The 12,106-nt window shown below is 40.4% G+C and overlaps 1 long non-coding RNA gene across 2 annotated transcripts in view; it reads right to left on the bottom strand.

Moving 5' to 3' along the window:
* Positions 1 to 11,245, bottom strand: part of LOC110395929 — a 38,431-nt gene extending 27,186 nt beyond the window's left edge. For both annotated transcript variants that reach the window (XR_002436690.1, XR_002436691.1), the window contains exons 1-3: positions 11,186 to 11,245; positions 9,931 to 10,040; positions 2,960 to 3,132 (exon numbers count right to left, since the gene is read on the bottom strand). This is a non-coding gene — a long non-coding RNA (uncharacterized LOC110395929). The remainder of the gene's footprint in view (positions 1 to 2,959; positions 3,133 to 9,930; positions 10,041 to 11,185) is intronic.

The raw sequence follows: 12,106 nt of genomic DNA, 5'->3' as shown, positions 1-12,106 counted from the left end.
CAGAAGTGGTATGTGGCAGAGCAAGATTATTTAGGAGACATAAGCAGTGATACAGGATTGGTAAATCCTTAGACAACAACTCTAATTTCTTTAGTGGGATGTCTCATGCCAGTGCCAGGAGGAATCCTCATAATCCCTGCTCACCGACAGCATGGCCCCAGCACAGCAGACTCCATCCCTGTTCTGGGACTGCTGGGAGAAACAATGCCTCCTATGGATACCACTACTTGCTGAGAAAAATTCCTGTCTTGATTCAAAACAATAGAAAAACTCCTTTTGACTTAACAGAAAAAAAGGTTTAATTCTTGGAGAAACCAAAGAGTAGCACTGTATTTCAGGACTAAGCAGCTTTTATCCCAAGGGACTGGAAAACACTTCAGCTCCTCAGTGGTTCAGAAGTGGATGCTCAGGCAGAGCTCTCTGTTTGAAATATCTGATGGAAATGACCAGAATCTGGCCTAATAACAGTATTTAAAATTGGACAGTTACTCCTGCACTTTGAATACATCCCTCTTGGTCATAACTAATTTTTGCTAGCTATAATCTCGTAGAGTGGACAACCTGAAGTGAAGTGGACAGCAGGTAACGTGCAGCTACAGAAAAGCCAACGCTCATGAACATTCATGCTGCTTGTATAGTTGTATACCTATTCTAAAGTCTTAAACTCTCTGAATGCAAACACTTACCAAGCAGTCTGGGGGTATGAGGTATATGGGGAGTGCTACAGACATCTGTCATTGTGATAACACAAGTTAAGTACTTTACTCTGCCTTCAGTTTCCTGATGACAGAAATGGAAAACAATTATCATTTTCCCAACTGGATTCTGAGTTTATTGTCCTGGGAACATTCCTTGCAGATGACAGCTAAAAAGAGAATAAAGTATCCTAACAGATGTACCTCTAGTTCTTCTACTATTTATCCCTTCTGCCAACTTGGAAGCCTGTTTATTTGGTTTATGAAATGTTACAGCTTACTATTTAAAATACCATACAGCAGGACTGGAAAAACTACATATTTAACCAGTGCATTATCCTTCTTTCTTTGTCTGTTATCTGACAAGGTCACTAGAGACTGTAGGCATTTATAATGTTCAAGACACGATGCAGCAGTTCTGTTTTTAGTATCAGCTGTAAAATCTGCAAAATGACCAACAATTATGAACACCTCATAAAATAGGGTAAGAGGATGTAATACTGGATTCTGCATCTATATTCTGTGTTGGAGGCACAGTCTATGTAGCTAGAGGTATATAAGCAAATTAATGGGAGCATTTGAAATGTTACATTCTTTTGGGTCCATTGCCTCCTCCTCTTACCAAATGATAGTCACCATTAGAAACCTTTTTTCTTCCTCCACTCCTCATCAGAGAAAAAAAGCTAATTACTATCTTTTGTATATCTGTGCAGCTGGAGAACTTCTCAAGCACTTGCTTCAATAAAGTGTAAACTTCTGTCCCTGTGGTCCTTACATGCCATAATTCAGTGAGGAACGTGTCTTTCACAGGAAGTTACATTTTGTATTGGTCCATACTTCAAAAATATATATGATACAAATATTTAAATAGTTTCAGTATACATAGTTTTTACACTCTCTTTATGGAAACAAGACATTACATTGATCAGTGCCTGTGTGATAATGCTGACGTGACTGATCTCAAACCTTCCTTTAAGCATATACTAAGGGGGAAGCAGAGGGTGAGCATGCAAGCTTTCAGCCACATTAGAAATTCAACATGTGCTGAAGTTAAAATCAGAACCTAGTACTTTGCCTTCAGTGCTCTGAAGGATGAAGGTCACAGAGTCTCACCCATTTTGGTATCCCCTATAGTACATAAAGACCCTTGCTGGCAGTGCTACTGGCAGAGCTGTGGGCTCCCTCCTACTCCCAGCCATATTCCAGCAGCTTTCCCTCTTCTCCCATCTCTGCTATTACTGCCATGTGCTTTGCTGGACATGAGAGGACAAAAGTGGAAGCAAAAAAAAAGCAGTGATTTATATAGAACAACAGTCTGACACCCTTCTACGGTCCTGCTGTTAATTACTTGATTTCTGTACTTTGCCAGTTATGCTTCTCCAGACATATGCAATAAGATACAAAATACACAAAAAATGAACTAACATACGATGTTAAAAATGACCCTGAAAGAAATTCCACAGGAGAAAAAGCAACAGACCCTCCATTTGATCCTTCCTTCCACAGAAGGCCTCAGGCTGCCTCTTTACCAGAAGCCTTTACCCCACAGAACCTGTATTGTTTCATACTGGCTGACACCAGTGTCATGAGAGTACGTTCTGTTTATTTGCCAAGGGCTGAATTTAAGTGGAGAATTGGTGTCTTTCAAGAAGAAGGTTTTGTTCAGGTAAAAGAAGGCTAGATTTTCCTGGCTAACATCAAATGTGTATACAAATACGTGCCAACTGACAGTGACAAAAGGTCTACTTTCTAGAGCAGACCAGATGTTTTCCACCAGCTTTGGAAGTCTTACAGATTTTTGGAACAAGGGGAAGGCTTAAACTCGAGAGTTCCCCTTTACAAACAGTTACCCACCAGACCTTAATGTCTGGTGAAGTAAGAACTAAGCTGATCTCACCAATGTAAGAGCCAGAAGAACAGAATCCTCAAAGGGCATATCTATTTACAGTCAAAAACACACTCAGATGGGGTATAAAATACGGGTTTTGATTAGAGTGTAGTTGTAGCACCATGGATCTAGCTCCAATACTCAGCATATTAGATGGAGTCTGCAGTTTACACTTAAATGCAATGCGCTTCTGAGAGTAACAAGGCTAACTGTATGAACCCTGAGGTAGAAGATAGTCACTCCAGCACAACTAAAGTAGGTATATTCCTGCACAGACAAAGTTGGTGCAATCTATATGTAAAAAGAGATTAAATACTCTGTGTATGACACAATGCAGAGCACAGGCACACCCTTCTTTTCAGTTAGCTTGGATTACCTTTGTTCTGATGAGAAGGAGTGCAGTGATCCAGGATGGAAGTGAGAAATGCACAGACTGATGCAGCAAGGTCCTTGATCAAGGCAGGCACTCGCTGGCTGCTAGTCAGGCACAGGGGGGTTCCAGCCTCCACTGGCATTTGCACACCCAGAGGCAGCCAAGCATTGCAAGCTCTAGGGATAAAAAAAAAAAGAGGTAGATATATTGTTAAACTGGTGGGAAAGGTCACATATCTGTCACTTCATCTGTGTAATGTAAATACAGTTTTTCCTGAAATTTGACAGCATTAATGAGGCTTAGAGATATATAGCTGGAAGGGATTTCCTGGTATCCTTCAGTCCGCTCCCTAGTACCAACACAGAATGAAGTACATCAAGCTATTCCGGACAGATGTTTATTTCATAACAGCTTCCAATGAAAGTGATTTCACAATGACCACAGGTAGCATCTTCTTACAATATTTCACTAACTCTTCTAACTAGAAATTTTTTCTAATGGCTAATTGAAATCTCTCATTACAAATTCAGATAATTTATTCTTAATTTCTTACCTGCACTAGGCACATACAACCGTTGAACCAACTTTCTAACAACTGAAAACATACTTAGCAGATTGCTATATTTCTTCTCTCGGTTTCCTCTTTTATTTTTCTTTTTTTTTAGCCTAACTTCCTTCTTTTCTTTCTCAGAGTGCAAATTTTCTGAACTGCCTGACATTTCTACTGTTTTTCTCTCCACTTTCACAGGACGCAAAACAGGACTCTCTATTCCACCAGTGGAAGAAAAATCCAATGCCAAACAGACCAGAAAAAACGACCTCCTTTGGCTTAAGTGTGCCCCTATTATTAACATTTCCCAGAACATCATCTGTCTGTTTTGCAATCCTATCAGAGAACTGACTCATATTCAGCTTACGATCCATGTAACCCCAGGTTTTCCTCTACAGAAAAAAAGGCATGAGGATTTTGAGCTCACTCTGAAGGGCAGACTAGGGTAGATTATGTTGTGTTGTGACAGCTGTGAAGAAAGAGAGCCTCAGGGCCTGCATTCACCAGTCACAACCAGACTGGAAACAGCTTTTAAAAGGTGCTGTCAACTAGTTTGCAACAAGAGCTGTGAGGTATCAGTCCCCATAGAAAGTCTTGATCCTGCCAGCTGTTTTATGGGTTAATTCTTGCGCTTATCAGACTCTTTAATACTACAAAAAATGTGCTGAAACAAATGTAAATAGAGTCCATGGGCAGAGGGCAGTAAGGAACAGAGCTATCAAGCACATGCAGATCATTTTATCCACTTACAAGAGATTAGTCTGAAGACTGTTATGCCTATGACATTAACCCTAAGAATGCTGAATGAAAAACAGCAAAGGGAGTTCATGCCACTAACTGTATGTGTTCCTTCACTTCGCTTCTGCCTCCGACTTAGTACAAGTCTCATCCCACCTAACTGTTCTAAATCTAGTGTCATCTCTAAGTTTGCCTTTTAGGCCTCTTCGACAATCCAGGAGTGGAAGAACTACCCACCAAGCTCTAGATCCACTCCACTCCAAAATAAAAGTCTTAGATACACGGAGTGAATCACCTTCTGAAAGCTCTGCCTCTCTCCTTTGACTAGCAAGGGTGTAAAGGCCAACCAGATGTCTAATTCTCAGGGAGCCATAGAAAGGCAATCACAATTACTTCCTTAATGATGGCTCAGGCTCTCTAATCCAGCTGATTGCTTTTCCAAGAAAGCATTTATAATATGTTCTGTGCACAGCCAAACTCAATATATGTATGAGGATCCACAAAGTTTAATTTAAATGCTGAATATCCTCTCTGTTCTCTGTCTTCCACACATCCTCTGCCTCTATCTCTAGTTAACTATGGCAAATTGTCTTTTCCCAGCCTTTCCTGGCAATACATCAACAGCCAGCAGCTGGGTCACATTCATGGACTCACAAGAACAAGACAAAGCTATCAGTTAAAAATGATATTACCTCTCTCTGGCTTTCATTTGGCCTGGCATAAACTGACAATTGAGTGTAATTTTTTTTTCTCCGACTACATTTCTCATAGCACGTAGAAGGAACTGTAATTTGCTATCACAGCACTATTTCCCTTTCACACTTGGCTAACCATACTGCATTTCACACAGATCTTTTCAGTCAGCTGCTGCAAGTCATGGTCTCAAGATATCAGAAATAAGAGACTATGCTGCATCAGCTTTTTTAGAAGCCATAGCACTCTATGCTAAAACTACATACCTCTCACTGATTCTATTAAAATAAAAGTCTTCGTAGCAAGCTATACTAATGAAATACAAAATATGGACAGAAAATCTCTGTTGGTACATTTCTGAAGAGTAGCATGTGCACTTATACAATATATATATGTATTTATGGTTCTGTTTCTGAAGGACTTCATCCAAGAACCAGAAAAGCTGACAGTCATTAGCTAAATTTGGGATACAGAGAGCTGCTGTTATGGATTACATCAGAAGCTGTCACTAACCTAGAACAAGACCAGAAAATCACTTTCTCCATCCAAAGTGTGCCCAAAGATTCATCTATCACTCTACTTACGTCCATGAAAAGTACTCTGCAGTTGCTATTAATGGACACAGAGATCTGAATTGATCTCTGTGATTATCTGAATTGATATAATAGTTCCAGTGCAATATCATGAGAGAGACAAGGGACTGGAAGTCATAGAATCATAGAATCATAGAATTACCAAGATTGGAAAAGACCTCCAAGATCATCTAGTCCAGTTGTCCACCTACCACCAATATTTCCCCACTAAACCATGCCCCTTAGTACCACATCTACACATTTCTTGAACGCATCCAGGAACAGTGACTTAACACTCTTTCAGAGAAGAAATTTTTCCTAATATCCAACTTGAACCACCCTTGGCACAACTTGAGGCCATTCCTTCTAGTCCTGAGTCAGAAGTATGTACAGGCTTTTGCATAGCCTGCTCTCATATATTTGTATTCTGTAACTGGACAAACTTAACTGCATGAAATTAATTAGATGATGGTTCACGACACCAGTGGTTTGTTTTGTTTTGGTTTGTTTTTTTTTTTTGCAGCTGTAACCTCTTCGTAGTGCTCAGAGGTCTAGCGTTGGTATACATTTTCAAACACTAGGTGGTGCCAAGAGTCCACACATAACAAAAAGCTGACCCAAGAAGCAAAAACGTTTAATTTAACGGCAATATTGGTGTAATTGGGTGATTGCCTAGTTCTGTGAATTAGTTCTAAATCTACTATTAAAATGCCTTGTTGCCTAGGAAGCGATAGGAAAGATTCTATACAAGATGACAGTAACTCATGTAAGAAATTTGGTGCTGGGTTATGTAGAGAGAACAGTAATTCAGAAGCAAAATACAGGGATATTACCTGCACAGGCAGGTCCAGATTCATTTGGTCTAAGACCTTTTCTCTGACTGTGTTCGGTACAAAGTGCTTCAAAGGAATCTCTAAGAGCTTTGTGCCATGCAAATAGTGAGACTCCCACCCTTGGTCTTAGCCTGGGTTCTAACACTTACAAATTGGTTTAAGTTCTAGCATACAAAGCCAAACTTTCCAAAAGGGTGTTTCTGATTCAAAAAATGGATATTCCTGCTAGATATATAAATACTATATAGTTAATCTATTTTATGAGGTTAAAAAACCCCAAATGCTGCAAACTTACATAATAACAGATTCAAAAAATCTTCTATGTTTCCTAGTGAGTACTTCCTTGAGTAAAAAACATTATTTTTGCTCATCTGTCAGTCTTACTGGTCTCACTATATATGAATAGTGAATGTATAGTGAATAAGAAACAAATTTATTGTAGTTTTAAATTAGAAATGCATAATGTCTACCATGTACTGCTTTAGAGCAGTATTTGGGAATGTACGTGTCACGCTTTCCTGAAGGACTTCCTAAGAAACTCCTATCTGTGAGATAATCATATTGATAACTTGCAGGAGGACTGCTATTAAGTTACCAGAAGAAAAGGGCAGAGTGAAGGAATATTTGACACCTCATCAGCATTTCTGTTCTGATACACTTTTGTTTCAAGTTACTGATGATCTTTTCTTTTCCTAGTACAGATCTTCCTGCCTGTATACTGTTAGATTTCTGTGGAAAGAGGAATTTATGTCTGCTAAGGATAGGTAAGAGGGTGCAATTGCCTTTCTCTGGGTTTCTGCAGGAGGGCTCAGTTCATGGAGTTATTTGTCAGTACAGGTGCTGGAACCTGTCCATGCTTTCAGAAGGGTTATCATAAGGAACAGCTACATGTCACTGTAGCTGGATAGAGAGTCTGTTTTCTCAGCGAGTAAAGTGAGTACAATTTCTTAAATCGTTCTCACTCAATCTTTCCTGGATCTACTCCTCATGTGTGATTGTTCCCTGTGAACCAGGCTGTGGTATCTACACAGTGCTGTGTCTCAGTGTCTTTTGTGGGAGCAGCATGCATGTAAATCAATCAATTTACTTTTAGAAGATTGGTCTGCAAGACTACAGATATCTCTTACAGATACCTCTAAAATAGATTCACAAGAGCAAGGCCCAGTCCACAGTTAACAGAAATGACATGATGTAGCCCATAATAAAGGAGAATGAGCAAACACAATGCACCGTGTCTCCATTGCTTCTGTATCTTGCATTTACTAGAACTATGCTACCTCAATAAACTCATGTATTGAAGATTTAGTGGGAAGGTGCATGGGACAGACAAACATACTGAGAAGAAAACAACAGTATACCTATGCCTAATTGATGATGATGCTTAAAGACACTACAAAAATGTGAAGAACGAAGACAGATCAATAATATGTAACACCACACGTGGCATGGTAAAGTGGATATCAACAGAAAATATAATCAAACATAAAGTTATAGATCTAGGAAGAAAGAATCATATTCGGAGAACAGGTGAAACCTGGAAGATCAATCCTGAGAAGATGTGCCATTGGAAAGGATTTGGGATCGAGTATGGTCTTCTGAGCAATAGCTTCTAATGTGATTCTATAGCTAAGAAGGTTAATGCAATCCATAAATGTATTTATAAATCAAAAATGAAGAAGTCTATATGACATTTGTGTGATTCATACCCACTAAATTCAGAACTGAGACACTGAGAAGATTTAAATAAGACCCACCATTAGCATTAAAAACTGGAAAATATTTTTTAGTGAAAAATGGCAAGAATTGACACGGCTTTGCTTGTGAAATAAAAAAAGTCTGTAACATCCTGTGCAGTTTCTCTGCAGATTACTATTACTCCACACGCCCACTGAGTCCAATGTGTCAGGCTTACAGTACTTGGGCAGATTAGATTCTTAGAACGGGGTCATTTTAAATCTTCCTTTGACACAGTTACATTTTGCAAAAACGGGTTAAATATTCTTAAATAAAGAGAGTGTCAGTGTCAGAAAACTACTCTTTTACCCATTCATTGGGGTTCCAAAAGAAATAAGGATTTCTGCTCTCTTTTCTGAGTATGTCACCTCACGGGTGAAGTCATGTCCACCCGAGGAGCTCATTTCTGCAACCCCATCTCCTGAGGAAGTTCAGGTATACGGAGGAGTCAGCAGCGCTGAGATGGTTTCTGGGCTGGTTGTGATGGAGCTTGGGTGGGATGTGGGCTGCTGTGTTGCAAGGATACTAGAGGTATTGAAGTGGGTGGGTTTGAAGCAGATTACTGAGAGGGAAGCTGCTATAAGGAAGCTTGTTTCAGGCCCTTCACCACATGATAGGCTGCCTAGTAAGCTGGGGTTTGTTACTGGTTTCACGATATGATCTAGACAGTGAGAAGGAATGTTGCACACTGACAATATTCTGTTTCTGGCCTTGGGGTTTAGTTTTTTGTAGTTGTTCTTGGAGGCCCAAACTAACAGCCCTAGTTCCAAGTATTTCTATCTGCAGGATGGGCATTAGCTTGTCTCAGAACCCATGCTGAAGCCTCAGACTGCTTGTGCCCTCATTTCCAACACCTGTGTGTGTGTTTCATGTAACTAACACTGTGCAATGATGGCACCAGACATCCAGGAAAGACCTAAGTTCCCATGCAAGTGCTGCTGACTACAACTCATGCCATCTGGGAATGAGCACAAGTTGGAGCACAAATGCATCTTGTTGCCCAGACACTGAGCAGTCCCTTACAGACAGAATCTCACTTCCTAGCCAGACTGACTAGCTTCACAAGGCCGACTTTAGTTTCTAGGTGTCCTTACAAAACCACCTACACAGCATCAACTCAAGCCCAAAAGCAGGAATCTGCAAACTAAAAGATACTGCTGCAATGCTCAGTAAGGAAGATATCCCCCCTAGCAAGAAAAACATCAAATAAGTAGTTTTATTTACAGGTAACCCTATAGTTTAACCCTTTTTAACTGGAGACAAGAGAAAAGGAAAAATAACAGCACATACACTAGATACACCTAGAGAGCATACAATGATGACAATCACATCGATCCCAATATGAGGTCAGAAATATATTCATCCTAAATCTCAAAAGGCTGTCAGGGCTGACTGAGATAAGCAGCTACTGCTCACAGCTCCAAGTTCAGCCTGAAAAGTGATGAATTGATGGGCTGCTATATGAGCATCCTGTAAAAAGGATGCTCCTCTAGACTTAGCATCAGCTTCCTAAAACAAATTAAGAACACATCATAATTTTCAGCCTGCGAGACAGAGCTAATATAGAGCAGTAAAATGGCCCTGGGTGTCAGAACTGCGTTTCCCAACTGCTTCTTTCTTTTTCCCAATTAAAACCAAAGTTACAATCATGCCATACATTTTAGCTTTAAAAATATGAGCTTTACACACATGCCTACCTAGGAAAGGGTGATTAGGTAAAAATAAGTAGGAGTTAAGCTCAGAGTAAGAAGCTGATTCAGATCACAGCTCATTTTCCAGTTTATGACCATTAGTGAATTTTATAAGCTATGCCTGACTTTGTCACTTGGAAAAAAAAAACCTCTCAGTACCTACCTGTTTCATAGCGAAGCTGTAGTGTCTAATCTATTAAACTTTGAAGTGCAGTGAGAGCCTCAGAAGACGTTAGGAACAAATAAGATGTATCTGAAAGTGCAGAAAATGACCTGAACAAAAAACAGATTTGGATAAATTAATGTGGGGAATATACATTTGGTTTCACTCTGTTAGAATGAATGGCATTTTGCCTGGAATATGAGTCATAGGAGAACTTTATATTCTAAGTGTAAGACATTGCTAGGCAAGATAGAATGGGGAATAGTAATCTGGAGGATAAACTGCAGGAAGAAATAAGTAGAAATATACTGAAATGATGGCAATAATGCATGAAGATCTACACTAAGACAAAAGGTAAATTGAATCTTATTACTTTGAAAGCCATTCAAGCTAAAATGCTCAGTGATTCTGCTGAGAGAATTCCAAAGCATGGAATATAACATGTGAGAGCTTAGGAGTGTGTGTCTCAGTCTGGGAGACCTGGCTCTGGAAAGAATTTTCAGTAGAGGTTGGATGAATCACAGCCTGAGCTCTCATGAGTCACTATAAAACCTTCATTAACTCCTGTAGACCCAAATAAACATTTGCAATACCAACTGCAATTCCCAGAGAACAATGATGGAATAGCAGAAATAGCCTAGTCCAAACCAAAGCTTTGAAGGAAGTGAAATGTGAGAAAAAACAGAGACTCAAAATCTGCGAGGAGACTCAGGCCAAGGCATCATACAGAAAAAGGCATCCTGATCCTGCTGTGGTACAAAGGCTGACAGCAGGTAAGTACTTTTCGCTGAAAAGGAATGATTGAAAAGAGAGAGCCGCAAGTGGAGTGAAAGCCCAGTCATAGTGAAAGAGCCTTGCTGCGTTGTGAAATTCCTCTGATTTAAATCAAACATGAGATTGTACCAACAGAACTAACAGCAAAAAGGAGGAGTTCAAAAGGCCAGCACATTCAGCTGTGCTCTGCACTGAGGACCGTGGAAAGGCACACAAAGGTCTCTGGTGCCATTCCCTTGGGTGCTGCTCATCAGCACAGGTCTGCCACCTGCACAGTTCCAGCTTTGATGAGCTGTGCACTGGCAGGAGCAGCAAGGACAGCTGTAGGGAGGGTCTCTTCACTCAGCAGGGTCTCAAAGGCAGGGGGACCAACAAAAGCTGTAAACTCGTGGACTGATGTCTAGTACTGCTATACAGCACATTTAACTAGAGCTGTGCAGAAGTGTTTCAAATGTCCAAAAAGATTAAGTCACCACCAAACCTGGTAGTTGCCGCACGGTTAAATTGCTGCTTCTGGACTGCCACAGTATTTTGCTACGCCATGGTAACTTGTTCATGATCTAGAACTCACCAAAGTTCCATGTATATCCCTTGGAGAGATACGAACATCTTGTTGAGCCCTGAGTTTTACCTATTCCTCTTCTGGCATGTTAGCAGTGATGGCATTTATGGCAACATGTTGACTTTTGCACTTGCTTGAAGCATTCCATTTGTTTAGAGGTTGAAAAGCCATTTGTTTACTACTGAAACATTATTCATTGCTTCTATAAAGGATCTCACAGAATTGGTGTTGCCATTTCCATCTTGTTCTGTGAAACCACATCTGCTCCTGTGGTGGCCGGAAGAGATCTCTGGCTAACAAGTAAGATGGCAGCTGAATCTATACAAGTGAGTAGTGGTATCTTGAACAAAGATGTAAGGCCAAAAGAACAGTAACCAGAGGTGGGCTTGAATAGAAGGCTCATGAAGAAGAACCCCAAAAGCTAAGTGGGTGGGCTGATTTCCTGGCAGCACAGGAGGCAATCAGATGACTAAGCCTCAGGGGAGAACATTGCAGTCAAAAGGTAGGGGGATGCATCAGAAGTGGTAGAGAGGGAAAGAAACTTGAAGATAAGTGAGGCAGTGACACGTGGCCATCAGGCTTTTGAAAACATAGCAAGAAAAGTCTCAGTGGAGAACACTGGACCATGCTGGAGGGTACTCTGGATGGTATCATAGGTGTGTCAGAGGCAAGGACTGGGATTAACAATTCGATGTTATCCAGATCTCATCTGCTCTGGAAGCATACAGTATTGCAAAAATCTCCACAACTAATTCTTCAAAAGCAAGGACACAGGAAACACAAAAGCGTGTCAGGCTGAAATAAGGGAAGCTGTGAGTAGCATATCTGAGTGACACTAGG

The sequence above is a fragment of the Numida meleagris genome, chromosome 3, assembly GCF_002078875.1.
Source record: "Numida meleagris isolate 19003 breed g44 Domestic line chromosome 3, NumMel1.0, whole genome shotgun sequence".
Lineage (NCBI taxonomy): Eukaryota > Metazoa > Chordata > Aves > Galliformes > Numididae > Numida > Numida meleagris.
This window is presented reverse-complemented; position numbering and strand designations above follow the sequence as displayed.